Genomic DNA, 16,621 nt, shown 5'->3' with positions numbered 1-16,621 from the left:
TGTGTTTGATCCTGTCATTCACCTACAGTATTTTGATTTGAGAGTTAATAATCTACTACTAATGCACACAAATAGTTTTGGTTTTACTTTCAAACTTTTTTTTAGTTTTGGTAAAACCTTTGTGTGTCTTTACACAGAAAATATGTCAAAATCATAACGAGGTGCTAATTTCACATAATTTAATGAATTATAAATAGTTAGTTTGATGTTTGTCTGTAGGTTTTGATGGCTGTTATAATGTTTCTGCTTCACGTGTCTGCTGAGGTGACAGTATTACCTCTATTTGTATCATTTATTTATGCAACTAAAAAAAAAAAAAGTTTTTATGCAGTGTCCCGCATGCTTTGATTTGATATTCTGTATGTTTACAACTGGTCATTATTTTTGCAGTTCAGTTTTGTAATGTTGGAAATGTCAAGTGAGATCTGTTCAGGTTGTGATGCAGGAACAGGTGGAGTCAGATACACTTACATTAGATCTGGTCAAACACGTCTGAAGCGTCACAGACACTGAGAGAATCATCATATAATCACCACAGTTAAGGTAAGACGCCATGTAAGAATTTTCCTTTTTAATATATACAAAATATATTTTAAAAAAAAGTGGGGTCAGTACATTTTTTGAAAGAATTTAACAGATTAATTTAGCAAGAGTGCATTAAATTGAAGTGACAGTGAAGACATTTATAATGTTACAAAAGATTATATCTCTAATAAATGTTCTTTTAAACTTTCTATTCATCATAGAATCCTGAAAATTTGCATCAGTTTCCAAAAACATATTAAACTTACAGTATCACATTTGTTATACTGTATATATCAACATGATCAAATCTTTGCTGATAAACCCGTCGCACACAATCTGCTACAGTCCTTCTGTCGTCTGATTGATAGTTTAGACTCTCTTATCAAGTTAAATCTCCTTCAGTGTCTTTCTGCTGTCAAATCTGCACTGATTTATATCAAGTAAACGTATATGCGTATAGGAAGACGTTTTAGTTTATCTGCACGTCGTGCACGAGGTAGTTTTGCAGCTCTGCTGATTATTGTTTTATTTGTAAAGTACCTTTTGAAAATTACATTAAATATAGTGATTTAAATCAGATGAAGCGACCATGCATTTTAATCGGCAAGAAACCACAGGAGCACGAGCCCATTGTACAGACTGTCATCACATCACACACAAACCGGTAAGAAAATTTTATCCAACCTGAACATTTTCCTAATCTATATCTGAGTAAAAGATTAGTGTGGAATGTTGTTGTTTTTTTCTTGTGTGGCTACAGTTTTAGCATGAGATTCAAACTGTCCACTATCTGCTGCTGTTATTTACTATTTTTCTGTAAGTTACCAAGTAGGCTACTTTAAAATATTAACATACATTATTAAGAGCAAGCGAAGTGTAAAGATGACAGATAGCATGTTTTAATCAGCATTGTTAGCTTGTTAGCATACACTCAGACTGCATTTGATTTATTTACTACCATCACATGGTTTGCAACGGACACATGTTCCAATTAGGCATGTGACGGTATCAAATTTTCATGTTGCGATTAATTGCTGAAGCTTATATCACGGTATACGGTATTATCACGATATTGAAATAAGATGCAAAAAAAGTGTTGTCGTAGTATAACAGGTTTAAGAACTCTATTTGTAATAACAAAAAGAACTCTGAATGATACACATACACAAAAAATATATAAAGTAAAATTTTCAAACAGATTAAAGTGCAAAAGAATTCGCCTATAAAGAACAACACTTTACAATAAGGTCTCATTATTTAATGCATTAACTAAGATTGAGCAATAGCAAAAATTATTATTTTTTGTTAATGTTAGTTAAGAAATACAACTGATCATTGTTAGTTTTATCTCAGGTCCATTAAATAAGTTCTTTTGATTTTAGTAATGTTAGAAATTACCATTAACTAAGAATAATTAATGCTTTATAAGTATTTTTCATTGTCAGTTTGGTAATAATGAATTAACATGTTAACTAATGAAGCTGTATGTCTCTGAACAATAACAAATAATCAGAACATTTCTAATCATTAGGGCATGTTGTAGTCCAGATTAAAATATAAAAATGTTTAAGTTTGAAAACAAATAGCCTAAGTTTTTAAGTATTAGGTGCTGTGATGAACAACATAAATGTATATATGTGTAAAATAAATGGCTGTTTGAAGCATTTTAAAAACTTCACTAGCGCAGTTGCTTTGTTTGCGGGGTTTCCGGGGTAACCGCTGCATTTCTGTAATTATTTAACTAGAAAAGCTATCCATTCTTTACATTATGTTTTCCTTGTCCTTGTAGTTCAACTACTGAACTGGCTGACTTTGTAGAGAAGCAAAGGTCTCATTCCTTAAAAAAAATGTAAGTTTGCCTATCGTTTGTTCCTGCATAGTAATCATTCACCTAAAAATGGTAACGTTAGTTATCTCATCTTTTTCTCAACTTTATGCTGTCTCAAACCCGTAGGACTTTGGAGGACAAATGAAGATATTGTAATGGAGAAATGATGTCTGTTTGCCCATACAATGGAAGACCAACGGGGACCAAACCTTCGAGCTCCAAAAGGAACATAAAGGTACGATTAAAGATCAATTTTGTCTGATGTCAAAATATCAGACCAAAGGAGACTGCAACTGCAAGATGTTACTTGTAAAAAATGCGTTTTCACCAAAAAAATCACTTCAGAAAACTGGCTAAACCATGTGATTAATTACCTCCATTTACTGTATGTCTATTGGTATTTGAAAGTTTGATCCCCATTTTCTTTTGCATTGTAGAGGCAAACAGACATTTCATCTCCATTAAATAATCATTTATTGAATCATCGCAGTTCAAATCAGCATAAGGGTGAGTAAATGATAAGAAAATTATAATTTTTGAATTTCTGTTCTGCTTATTGTCTCTGTAAATAATAGTAAATAAAAGTAGCACATTGAGTAATTTTTATTTTATTTATTTATTTATTTTGTCATTTGCAGCCATCTTAAATTGTTTTCTTTACTAATAGATGTCTGCCACTCCTTTGACTTGACTGGTAAGTTTATCATATTAGATATGTCTGCTTTTCTTTTCACTAAAACAAAGCTCATACTCCAGACTGACACTAGTTTCAATTGTCAGTAAAAGATCCACCTTAAAGGGTTAGTTCACCCAAAAATGAAAATTCTGTCATTTATTACTCACCCTCATGCCGTTCCAGACCCATAAGACCTTCGTTGATCTTCGGAAAGCAAATTGAGATATTTTTGTTGAAATCCGATGGCTCCGTGAGGCCTACATAGGGAGCAATGACATTTCCTCTCTCAAGATCCATTAATGTACTAAAAACATATTTAAATCAGTTCATGTGAGTACAGTGGTTCAATATTAATATTATAAAGCGACGAGAATATTTTTGGTGCGCCAAAAAAACAAAATAACGACTTATATAGTGATGGCCGATTTCAAAACGCTGCTTCATGAAGCTTCGGAGCGTTATGAATCAGGAGCGTTATCCATCGATGGCGCACCAAAAATATTCTTGTCACTTTATAATATTAATACTGAACCACTGTACTCACATGAACTGATTTAAATATGTTTTTAGTACCTTTATGGATCTTGAGAGAGGAAATGTCATTGCTGCCTATGGAGGCCTCATTGAGCCATCGGATTTCAACAAAAATATCTTGATTTGTGTTCCGAAGATCAACGAAGGTCTTACGGGTGTAAAACGGCACAAGGGTGAGTAATTAATGACATTATTTTCATTTTTGGGTGAACTAACCCTTTAATGTGCCTCAGACTAGAATCCACTTATCATGAATGCAGCATGTATGGCCTGTGCAGTCTATTCCAAGTCTTCAATTAATTATCCACTAGTTTTTGGTTAGACATTTTTAGATTATCAAATTTATACCTTGCAAAAAATGTTTAATTGAAACTTTTCTCCTCTTATTTTTCAGATACTTTATTGGAATAAATCCAGAAAAGAGGATAAAAGCTGCATGGAGAAAAGAGGTGTCTAAAACAACTGGAAAAACTGCAGAAGAAGACCAAGATGAAAAAGAAGTCCAAAAGTATCTCATCATTTACTCAACCTTATGCTGTCTCAAACTCCTAGGACTTTCTCTTGGAAGACAAATGAAGATATTGTAATTGAGAAATGTTTGCCCACACAATGGAAGACCAATGGGGACCAAACCTTCAAGCTCCAAAAGGAACATAAAGGTACAATTAATCAAAGTCACCAGTCAATTCGTCTGGTATTAAAATATCAGACCAAACTGAATCACTTCAGAAAATTGTCTAAACCACGTGATTAATTGCCTTTTTCCTCCATTTACTCTATGTCTATTGGTATTTGAAACTTTGATCCCCATTTTCTTTTGCATTGTATAGAGGCAAACAGACATTTCAACTCCATTAAATTATTAACAATTTATTCATCGCAGTTTAAATGCTGATTTGTATTTTATAAATCATTTGTTTAGAAAAAAATGGACTGGTGTTCACTGAAGCCTGATTTGAGAGTATATTTGTATTTTATGAACAGAGAAAGACTTCATGTATGTATGTATGCATGTATGCCTGATGTAGGGCATATTTTAAAAATGTATGTAATGTTGTATCAGAATAAAAAAAAAAGACAACTTTTAAAAAGACACGCAGCTTCTAGCAGTGTTACAATGTAAAAAAAAAAATCTATCACATTCTAGAGTACTTTAATACTAGTAATAAATAGTTTTTGGAGATTACAGCAGGAACACTAAAATAACAGTATAATGGCAGCCAAACACCTGACAGTATTATACCGTGCAGCCTATATTTTTACTGCACAGTACTGTAATATTATTCACATTAATGAAGTGTTGTTGCAGATTACAGTAGGTAGACTGTAAAATTACAGCATTATGCTGGCAAATCTAGCTGCCAGTATTACTACTGTAGTAAATTAACAAGGACATTTTTTACAATGTAAGAATAACTTTGATATTGTTAGTAATATTTCAAGATGAACTCTTACTGCACTGAAACAACTCAGGTTTACTTGATTATCCAATCATCATTTATCAAATATGATCATCAGGCTTTTGAAGGTTTATTCATTCATCTGTCAATCATCATTGTATTGTATTATATGAGCCATGAATGCCTGATGCATCAAATAAAACACATATGCCTTTTTTAAAGATTTATTTTAATATTTTGTCTAATGATATTCAATAAACTGTTTTTTGTTTTTTATCAGGTTTCTGACTATTATTTCAGTTCAGGTTTTACATCAGTGTTTTGGATGAGACAAATGCAGCCTTGTTGAGCAGAAGAGACTCTTTCAAAATCATGATAAAATCTTACCGACCCCAGACTATTGTTAATACTACTCCACACTTACGGCTTGTGGTATTAAAGTTCGGTTGCATCTGATAATAGTGTCATGGACCAACAATTCCTGCTCATAAACGCAGCAGCTGGACTATATGATGAAGAGTTGTTGGACCATCACAAAAGATGTTAATCTCCAGATTCTGTCCTGTTTATTTCACACTTGCTCATTAAAACAGAATCTGTGCTTATGAATGCAGATCAGCCATGTCAAAGACATCGATGGATATCCATAAATCAGACATGTGTGATAAGATGCAGAGCGAGGTTCTTCAGGTCGCTCTTCTGGCTGCGAATATGTATGAAGATAGCACGGACATTGCTGTCTACATCAGGACGGTCAGTTCTAGAGTTTTACTGAGAGACTGGAATGTCTTATTGAAATGCAATCGTTTCAGTTTTGTGAAAATGTGCTCTGATTTTTTTATTTTTTTTTGTCAGGAGTTTGATGGTGGAGATTGAGTGTTTTTGTTGATGTGAGTTTGTGGAACATTAATACTGTGTCTTTCCTTACAGGAATTTGAGAGAAAGCATGGAGGCACCTGGAGCTGCATTGTGGGGAACTGTGGTGTCAGTGTGACATATAAACTGAACAGTTATATCAGCTTCTCTGTTGCTGGCAAAAGAATTTTGCTCTTCAGAACTGACTGAGGTTCAGCAACAGTTTATTTTATCCACATAATTAATAAAACATCCACCTTCAGCTTGTGCTTCATGTGTCTTTTTGCTGTGAAATCTTTACTGATATTTATAAAGTAAATGTACGAATAACTTTGATATTGTTGTCGTAATATTTCAAGATGAACACTTACTAGAATTTATTGGCTTCACGTTTCATCAGTCAATACGTTTCTGCATTTTATTCAGCTGCTGCTACAGCGAATAGCTGAATTACTTCTACGAAACCGTTTTGAACATTCTGCGAGAGAGCGCCCTCTGGCTTCCAGTATGAATGAAACATATATTACATGAGAGTGAGCACTCTATAATGTTTAGAACTGCCTAATTTAGTTAAAAATAAAATGACAGGTCATGCATAGATTATATTGAATTTAAATCAAGATTTATTCACAATGGCCTCAACGTGAAGTGCAGGGGACGAATTTAGTTTTGATTAAAAGTGCGGGGAACACGTCCCCCCCATCCCCCGCGTATTCTATGCCCATGAGCTGCCCACTGATCCGGGTGTGTGTGTGTGTGCCCAAGGATGGGTGAAATGCAGAGCACAAATTCAGAGTATGGGACACCATACTTTGCCACACATCACTTTCACTTTCAGGTTCGATAAACTGTTTCATTTAAACAGTTCTGACTATTATTTGATATATCAGGCTTTGCAGAGATAAAGGTGCAATATGTAATATTTTCTGTCCGCTAGAGGCCTATTCAAAACAAAGGCGTAGCTTGATGATGGCAAGTTTGAGCATGGAACGGCTGGTGGAAAAGAATTGGGATAGGACTCGGGAAGAAATCATGTTCATGGATGCGATTATTAACGTTGCTGTAGTATGAAGCAGAGCAGGACCGAGTGTTGTGGGAGCTGAACGAGCCCGCTAGAGCGATTGCGTAACACACGCCGTGAGCAGTGGAGCTTTTATTATGTCACAGTCGCCGGCGCCGCTTCCGCTTTTCCGGTCATGAGTATGAGGTAACACAGCTCTGTTTATCATATTAGATACATTTAAGCGTTTTGAAAATGATGTTATAACATTACTCTGTGCGTTCGCTCGGCGGCTGCTGTGAGACTCTTGTTGCATTTTAGATTATCATATTAAATGCTGGATGGCTTGTGTTGATAAATGACATGCAATTAATTTTAAAATGGAGAAGATGCTGTATTTCTGTTACTAAAAATAAAGCTGCATCTGATTATGCTATGTTAGCTACTTGACAAAATAGTGGGGCGACTCCTCACACGTCCCGGAGCCTTGGTTAAAATTGCAATTTTCTCACGATTTACAAATAGTTGCAAACATTTGGGATATTGTAAGTACTCAAGTGAACAAAATATATAACACTGGCCTAGTGGTTTTTGGATATTTTACTGCAAAATTCTTACATATTGCACCTTTAAATGTCATCATGTTAGCATTAGTTTCGTACACTTAATGTCTACAACATTTTTTGCAGTTTCAGTTGCTGCGAATAACTCCAGTCTCTATATGATCTTTGATCCGCATTGTAAAAGTTGTTAAACTCATCGTGGTGTTCTGTTCTTTGAATTCTGTGCTGTAATGCGATCTCATGAGTAATACTGCGCAGTGATTGGGTTACAAGAGTTTATTCTCATGAATAAATTCAGAGAAGTGCTCAGAACCGGATGATGTAGAATTGTTCCTCTCCAGCTCCAGCAGCCAATCACACAATCACGCTTCTACATCAGATTCAGTGACGTTGCTTCGACTTTGCTTTTCAACCTGGAAGAACGAATTTGCTCAGAAAAACACAAAAATAACCAACTTGTTGATTAAATTTATGAGTGCTTTAGTGTTTTCATCTAAAAAAAAAAATGTGTTTTTTCGGGTTTCATGACCCTTTAAAGTTACAAAAGTTATTTAGTCAAGAGCAGTGAGAGATTTTCTCTTTGTCTTTTGTTCTTTGATTAACATTAATGACAGACAGCAGCAGGTTTATTAGGCTGCTGTCACTTTAAGAGCTTATGCGCAAATCCAATATACTGTTACACAACTATTTACGTTCCAAAACTGACTGTGTTTACCTGAATACATGCCAAGACGGGCATTTTGACATAATTTAGTGTGTATTTGACTGTTTAAGTGAAATACAAGACCCTGAAACCGTGATGTATGGAACATCACGGAGCTGGTGGATGTTAGAGACCTTGCGCTCCTCCACCTTCCATTTGAGAATGGCCCACAGATGCTCAATAGGGTTTAGGTCTGGAGACATTCTTTAGCAAGGCAGTGGTCGTCTTGGAGGTGTGTTTGGGGTCGTTATCATGTTGGAATACTGCCCTGTGGCCCAGTCTCTGAAGGGAGGGGATCATGCTCTACTCATTCATGGTTCTCTCAATGAACTGTAGCTCCCCAGTGCCGGCAGCACTCATGCAGCCCCAGACCATGACACTCCCACCACCATGCTTGACTGTAGGCAAGACACACTTGTCTTTGTACTCCTCACCTGGTTGCCGCCACACACGCTTGACACCATCTGAACCAAATAAGTTTATCTTGGTCTCATCAGACCACAGGACATGGTTCCAGTAATCCATGTCCTTAGTCTGCTTGTCTTCAGCAAACTGTTTGCAGGCTTTCTTGTGCATCATCTTCAGAAGAGGCTTCCTTCTGGGACGACAGCCATGCAGACCAGTTTGATGCAGTGTGCGGCGTATGGTCTGAGCACTGACAGGCTGACCCCCCACCCCTTCAACCTCTGCAGCAATGCTGGCAGCACTCATACATCTATTTCCCAAACACAATCTCTGGATATGACGTTGAGCACGTGCACTTGGTCTTCACTTCTTTGGTCGACCGAGGCCTGTTCTGAGTGGAACCTGTCCTGTTAAACCGCTGTATGGTCTTGGCCACCGTGCTGCAGCTCAGTTTCAGGGTCTTGGCAATCTTCTTATAGCCTACGCCATCTTTATGTAGAGCAACAATTCTTTTTTTCAGATCCTCAGAGTGTTCTTTGCCATGAGGTGCCATGTTGAACTTCCAGTGACCAGTATGAGAGAGTGAGAGCGATAACACCAAATTTAACACACCTGCTCCCCATTCACACCTGAGACCTTGTAACACTAACGAGTCACATGACACCGGGGAGAGAAAATGGCTAATTGGGCCCAATTTTCACTTAGGGGTGTACTCACTTTTGTGGCCAGCAGTTTAGACATTAATAGCTGTATGTTGAGTTATTTTGAGGGGACAGCAAATTTACACTGTTATACAAGCTGTACACTCACTACTTTACATTGTAGCAAAGTGTCATTTCTCCAGTGTTGTCACATGAAAAGATATAATAAAATATTTACAAAAACGTGAGGGGTGTACTCACTTCTGTGAGATACTGTATACTGAGTGATTTATAATCAAATTATAAATCAACATTTATCTTTCTAAATATTAAATTATTTGAATGACTTCTTGAACTTATGTTAAAGCATTTCTTTTCCTTTTCACTAAAGAATAATGATGTATATCGTCTTTACCTCTCACTGAGAGAAAAGTACAACTTATCAGTATGTTTTGGGAATCTTTCCTGTTATAGTTCAAGCCTGGGCCAACTTCAGCCTTGAAGAAGCCGTGAATCCTGTGTATCTTTGTAAGTGTTCTGTGCAGACCCTTTATGGGTACTGGTGAACAACTGGCACTCTGCTGGAGACCTGCAGACACCTTTTGAGCGTCAGCATCGTGATGGATGGAGATATGCTTCTGACTATCTGTCCATGTGTGGAAGATTACTAATTCTGTCTATTTTTCTTAGCCAATCAGAATCATTCAACCTGACGTAGTTAGTGGACTCTGTTAGAGTATAATTGTTGTGGAAATATGAATATACGCAGAGCGGCCTACAAACTTCTTGTGAGACTTGAGGCTGGCTTCTGCTGATGAAACTGCAAACTATTCTTCAGTAAAATTTTCTTCAATTTATTATTTCAAACTCTGACTCCGGGTCTTCATTCATCATATCTGGTCTTTTGGGTCTTTAACAGAAATATTCCCCTACAGCAGAAAATGAGTACTGGAACAGTTTCAGATATGTCAGTATCGATAAATATTGATATATTGACACTGGTTGGACTGAACATTTTATGGGCGTCCATCGTCTCTGTCATTTAAATTTCAACAATATTATTGATCTGACTTTGCTGGCGCTGCTGTATGAACAGCTGCACAGTGACAATTAGATGAAGAGATGTGTGTGTTTAAAGTTTTAAAGTTTGAGAAACCTGCTACATAATAGTGGTTGATGGTGCTTTTTAATAATAATAGTCATGCATAATATTTTCTTTTAAATTCAAGAGTGAAGAGAGTGAGAAATTACGTCACAGACATGTCAATACTGAGACGATTGATTCTACGTTATGAGAGTTTAGAAATGTTTGTTTGCAAGGAAGTAAACTGAAGAGAGTGATGTTTATGATTGTTATTTAATGTCTTTATGGCCTATTGTGTTATAATCGAGATAATTGTATTGGGATAATATGGTGATGAAACCATACAATAGAACAGGAAATATGGTGTTGAAAGATTAAACAACGACTGAATCATAATAAACAAAATGCAAAATTGTCATGATTCATTCTCTATTTTTAAAATTCATTTGGCAATTTATAGCAACTTTTGAAAAGTGACTCAAACAATAAAAAAGGCACATATTTTCATCTAAATCACACAAAAAAGGAAACCATTGAACAGCTAACCAGCCAATCAGCACAGGAAATATGAAAATGTAATTGTTCAAAAATGTGTAACTGTATTTAAAAATAAAAATATCTGATCATAAAGATGTTTATAATACTTTTTCAAATAAAATATGTTTATATTATTTTTTTATGAACAAATCTAAATTAACATTTTAAATCATATTTTTGCTGTATTCTACGCAATAACGCAGTTGATGGGAGAAACGAAGCTTTTCAAAGCTTCGAATCAATTGAACCAATTGCTTTCGCAAAATGATTCACTGTTCTGAAGCGTTCTAAACGCCACACGCTGGTGACCCCTGCTGGTCAAAACTGTGTAAATGCAACAAAAACTCATGCCAAACATGCATGAAAACAGCTTTTACAAACCCATTGCAAATGTTTTATTGAAAGTATAGGACTATCAGATGCAATTAACTAATCATCTAATTATCTAATTAAATATTAAGTGTCTAATATGTATTCTTTTATCAATTTTCAGGGCTTATCAAATCTCAGGGTATTCCTTTTAATTATACTAATACCTCATTAAAACGTCTACAAATGTATAAAACTCATCAGAGATCAGGTCATAGACAGCTCAGTGTCTTTTTGCTGTGAAATCTTTACTGATTTTTATAAAGTAAGCATAATAACTTTTATATTTGTAGTCATATTTCAAGATGATAATTTAGTTTATTTAGTTTTGATATAAAATGCAGCATAAAATTTGTAAATATGTAATGCAAAACACAATAAACAACACACAAACAGCAAACACAACATTCTGACATCTTACAAGTGTAAAAGCCTTACTGCAGTGGGAATAAAAGGATGCCTGTACCGACTGATTTCGAGTAGGGATACTATAATTCATACCAGAAGAAATCATGTTAAATTCATGGAACAGTGGATGAGATGAAGAGTAGCTCTAGCTTTCTGTAAAACAAACCATTGATGACCCGATCTGCTTAATGACAATAATCTTACATTGGTTGACAATGTTTAACATTTACCATACTGTTAATATTTTCTTATTTCTTGGGCTTCACTTTTATGTCTTTGTGCAATATTGTCTTGGGCAACTTTTTCTGTTATGTTATCTGCACATCATGGACACACCTAGACAAAAGAAGAAATAGTTCTTGGACACACAACCAGAAGTTGAAGATACACACACACATTTCTTACTTGTTATTATATTTCTTGAAATGCCATATATGGTAAGGTTTGATTCTTAAGTAGTTTGATTGGATGCTCAAGACATCCTGGAGATGTTGTTTGACCTATGCCTATAAACATGGGCGACACTGACTCTCGAGTTAGGGGGGCAAGAAACAAAATGACATGATACACATTGATGATGTTGCAGGATATTGGTCGAGTGAAGTTGTTCATGCTGAAGGTTGTGATGTAAAGAACAGGTGGAGTCAGTCACACATCTACTTCAGTTTTGGTCAAACACATCTGGAGCATCAGAGTCGTTCAGACACTGAGAGAGAATCATCACATAATCATTCTGTTCAGAGATCACCACTAAGGTAAGACAATGAAGAATTTCATATATAAGTTGCAAGAAAAAGTATATGAACCACTTGCAGAAGCTGTAAATAATTTTAACAAAAAAAGAGAGGTCATACAAAATGCATGTTATTTTTTATTAATTACTGTCCTGAGTAAGATATTTTACATAAAAGATGTTTACATATAATCCACAAGACAAAAAAAATAGATGATTTTTATTATTAAAATTATTATTTATAATTATTAAATAATAATAATTATAATTATTATTTATAATTATTAAAATAACCCAGTTCAAAAGTTTGGGAACCATTAGTTCTTATTGTGTGTGGTTACCTGGATGAACCACGACTGTTTTTATGTTTTGTGATGGTTGTTCATGTGTGTATATGGCAGTGTACATGTATGTATTTTTAAAAGAAAATTGATTCAGAAAGCATGTATTAAATTGATCAAGTGACAGCAAAGACATTTATAATGTTACAAATTATTTCTATTTCAAGTAAATGCTTTTCTTTTCAACATTCTATTAATAACATAGTCCCGAAAAATGAGCAGCAAATCAGAGACTCAATTCAAAAAAAATTTTTACCGACCCCAAAGTTTTGTTAATAACAATTAACAGTTTTCTTGTTGGTATTAAAGTATGATTGCAGTATTTTTTTTTTTCGTTACAGATCGGCAGCATGCGTTCCACAGTTGGTTGTTTGATACTGGCCATTCTACTTGGGTAAGTAACATTAACTATTGCATTGCATTACACACAGCTTTATACATTATTTTTTGTTTATATATATATATATATATATATATTTATATTTCTCAGTTGCATCATACCATCATATAAGGAGTGTTTTCACTCAGTTTGATGTTGTGTACTGATACCTGCTACTTCTATCAACAGTGAGCTGAGGCATTTGCACTAGTCGTGCTGTTAAAAAAAATATTTTTCTTGTTCTTCCGGTCATATACCGTTGTAGGATTAGTGCACCCAGAGTGTTCTCGCTCGGGCTTCAGTACTGTTGTGTCAGTGTGGAACAACTTAGCTTGACAGGGACGGTGTTCAGGGACACTTTACACGAGGATGATGGACACGACTGCTGTCCTGTCCTGCTTAGGCTTGGAACATTTGAAGCAGGGCCTCACTGAAGACGCCTGCAGAGTTTGTCCAGATTCTAACCTTATGTTTAAACAGGTAATCGTTTGTTTTACTCACGTTTTCACAATTTCCCCTGTTAAATCCATACATTCAGCAGGCTCTTTTGCCACTTAGTCCGACTGAGGGAGTGACGTCAGTGCATACCCTCTATACTGAGCCATTAAATTTGCACTTCCCTGGCCCTGAGCTAGTTAAATAGCCTGATGCTTGTCACAGATTCATCATGCAGGGCTGCCTGTGATCACAATCCATCCGCTCACGCTGCTTTTTTTCCTGCCTTCTTACCAATCAGTAGTGCTGTATCGTTCTGGCTTTGGGAGCACATGAAGGCCAATTTTTGTAATAGCACCATTCTACTCTAACAAAATTTAGTTGAATTCAAGCACTTTCAAAGACCTATGTTTGTTTTCACACATTTTCCAGGCCTTGAATCCATTCAGGTACTTTAAAGAAGCGTAGGAACCCTCACTTCTTCCAAAAAAAATCTTACCAACACCAAACTTTTTTTTAATACCATGGACTGTAAAAAAAATATGGACGCAGTGTTCGTGACATCACCCATAGGTTTCTGAAGAGATCTTTGAAGCCTAAAGTGGGCCGTCGCCATCTTGGCAGTCACCGTGCATCACTCCCGGATAACTGAAAGTGGGCAAAGAGGCGGGACGTGGCTGGAGCTGAGGTGCTGAAACCACACCCACCTAGCTCAACCTGACCAAGTTAGCTCAGGCTAAGGAGCTATCTATCTATCTTAGATACTATCTAAAATATTAATAAAGTTATATCATTAGAAATTTCTAAGGGTTTACTGTCAATCTACGGTGTCTGTTTTACGATATAGATGCTCCAGCACCAGTAATTAATTTGTGTCGGGTGTGCAAATGACAACACGCAAAATCAAGACAGGACTTCATACCTTTATAATGAAATAGCGATCACGAGATGAATCCAATCCATCGCACATTGAAAAACATCCAACACAACAGCACTTTTTGTCCACAAAAGCATTATATCCATGAAATATTGATATATTGCCTATTGTTTGAGTCATATTTCTTCTGAACGATCTGCTCTCCATCATCGTTCTTCAAGAAATTATGCAATCTGAGCAGCGTTTATGTTGTAAAACTGTACACGATTGTTGAACTCTCACAAACAAATGAGCCCGTGTCCAAAGTATATAGTGCAGCAGTTTTAGTTATAATTTCCAAGCAGTGCCGTCGGATTTTGTGGTGTCTTGAGAGGGATATTCTCCAGCCATTGCCATTGTAGTAAATATGGTGGACAAAACTTTTAGCCAATGCCAAGACGATCCAACAACGTGTGTTCTGTTTACCTTCCGCATGTGTGCACATCTACACAGACGTACATCTGTCTCGACCATTAACCACACAGCAAGCCATATTATTTGATAATTGTATGAAATAATCCCGAAAAAAGCACAAACACGGCAGAGATGCCAAGTTCAGCGGCTGGAATTAGCTGAGGTGACAGACAGCAGCGGCTATCCACCTGTCACTCAAGTGAACACGCCCTTAATTATGCAGAACTTTAAGGCTTAATATAATTTAAACGAATAAGTTATAAAAATATTCATCCCCCTCAGAGTTGTCATGAAGGGCAAAATTAGCAGTATAGACCAAAACCACAATTTGTACCAGCTGTAAACATGTTTTTTTCTGCTGTAAAGTTGGGCATTTTAACATGGGATTCTGCTCTCTTTTGGAGCCTTGTCCCTAGCAGCCCGTCGATGAATTGCAGTTTAAGTCACTTCTGTATTGTCTTCAAAAGAAACTGGAGGAGGTTGCCGCTTGGTTAATACTACTCCACACTTCCAGCTTGTGGTATTAAAGATTGGTTGCATCTGATGATAGTATCATGGGTCAACAATTCCTTCTCACAAATGGCAGCAGCTGGACTTCATGCTGAGGAGCTGTTGGACCATCACAAAAATGATCATCTTCTGTCCTGTTTAATTATAAACTTGCTCATTATAATAAATTTTTTGTTTGCGGCTACAGAGCATCCGTGTCGAAGGCATCGGTTGAGGTCAGATTTGCAAAGATGAGTGATGATATGCAGAAGGACGCTCAACACTCCCTGCTTGTGGCTCAGCTTATATACACCAACTACAACGACATTGCTAACTACATCGTGAAGGTTGATATTAGAGTTCCTTGAATTACTGAATGAATGTGATGTCTCGATAAGCTGCAGTTTATTTTAGTATTGAGAAAATGTGCTCTGGATTTTATCAGGAGTTTGATGGTGGAGATTGAGTGTTTTTGTTGATGTGAGTTTATGGAACGTTAATACTGTGTCTTTCCTTACAGGAATTTGAGAGAAAGCATGGGGGCACCTGGTACTGCTTTGTGGGGAGCTTTGGTTGCCACTGGAAAAGCAGTTCTAATGTCTGCTTCTATGATGGCAACAAATATACTCTGCTCTTCAAGCCCTAACTGAGGAACAGTAACAGATCAAATGCATTTTATGATAAAGTGCTGGAGGTTGTAATAAACTTCAGAGATGTGAATTTCTGCTGTGAAATCTGCTGTTTTTTATGAAGTAAATGTAAGAATAACCTTAATATTGTTAGTAATATTTCAAGATGAACGCTTACTAAAAATCTTTTTTTTTTATATAAAAATCATGTTCGAATATGATCATCAGGCTTTTGGGGAAGGTTTATTTGTTCATCTCTCAATCATCATTATATGTTTAAAACTACAGAGCTTTGATCATAAAACTAAGCATTTAAATATCTTACTAAGACATATTATTGGCACATTTTATGTATATTATAAAAGATCTCACTGATTTACATTACAAGCATCAGAATTTAATCTTACTTTTTGTCCATATAAAAATCAGCATCTGCACCAAATTTCATATTTTTGATGTTTGTGCCTCTGAATAAAATTGAGTTGTTTCTTTAACTCTTCGAGTATGAGCTCAATATTCTCAGTATATATAGTGCTCATATAATAATTGAGCCATAAAATTATTTGTATAGAAATATATAAAATATGACACACACACACACACACACACACAAAAAAAAACATATACAAACTTTTTTAATTTTATATTTCTATACTTTGTTTAAAGTTTCAATAAACTGTTATATTTAAACTGTTCTAACTATTATTATATATCAGGCTTTACAGGGTTAAATGTCATCATGTCAGCATTAGTTTCA

The 16,621-nt window shown here is 35.7% G+C and overlaps 2 long non-coding RNA genes across 4 annotated transcripts; both read left to right on the top strand.

Annotated features, from left to right (window-relative positions):
• The first annotated feature begins 79 nt into the window (after window positions 1-79).
• LOC127517695 (uncharacterized) lies at window positions 80-6,080 on the top strand. Of its 3 annotated transcripts, none has more exons than XR_007931351.1 (9): window positions 80-543; window positions 1,104-1,189; window positions 2,315-2,374; window positions 2,480-2,588; window positions 2,791-2,860; window positions 2,992-3,047; window positions 3,958-4,222; window positions 5,578-5,716; window positions 5,894-6,080. It is a non-coding gene; the product is annotated as an uncharacterized LOC127517695 (long non-coding RNA). The 3 variants fall into 3 exon arrangements; XR_007931350.1 differs by having other exon boundaries at window positions 89-543; window positions 3,021-3,047; XR_007931349.1 differs by lacking the exons at window positions 1,104-1,189; window positions 2,315-2,374; window positions 2,480-2,588; ... (1 more) ...; window positions 2,992-3,047; window positions 3,958-4,222 and having other exon boundaries at window positions 199-543.
• Window positions 6,081-12,048: 5,968 nt separating this feature from the next.
• Window positions 12,049-16,358, top strand: LOC127517694 (uncharacterized). Its single transcript, XR_007931348.1, has 4 exons — window positions 12,049-12,283; window positions 12,944-12,996; window positions 15,444-15,582; window positions 15,756-16,358. It is a non-coding gene; the product is annotated as an uncharacterized LOC127517694 (long non-coding RNA).
• The last annotated feature ends 263 nt before the right edge of the window (window positions 16,359-16,621 follow it).

This window comes from Ctenopharyngodon idella, chromosome 8 (genome assembly GCF_019924925.1).
Source record: "Ctenopharyngodon idella isolate HZGC_01 chromosome 8, HZGC01, whole genome shotgun sequence".
In the NCBI taxonomy this organism is placed as follows: Eukaryota; Metazoa; Chordata; class Actinopteri; order Cypriniformes; family Xenocyprididae; genus Ctenopharyngodon; species Ctenopharyngodon idella.
Note: the sequence above shows the minus strand (reverse complement) of the source record. Positions and strands in the feature narration are given on the sequence as shown.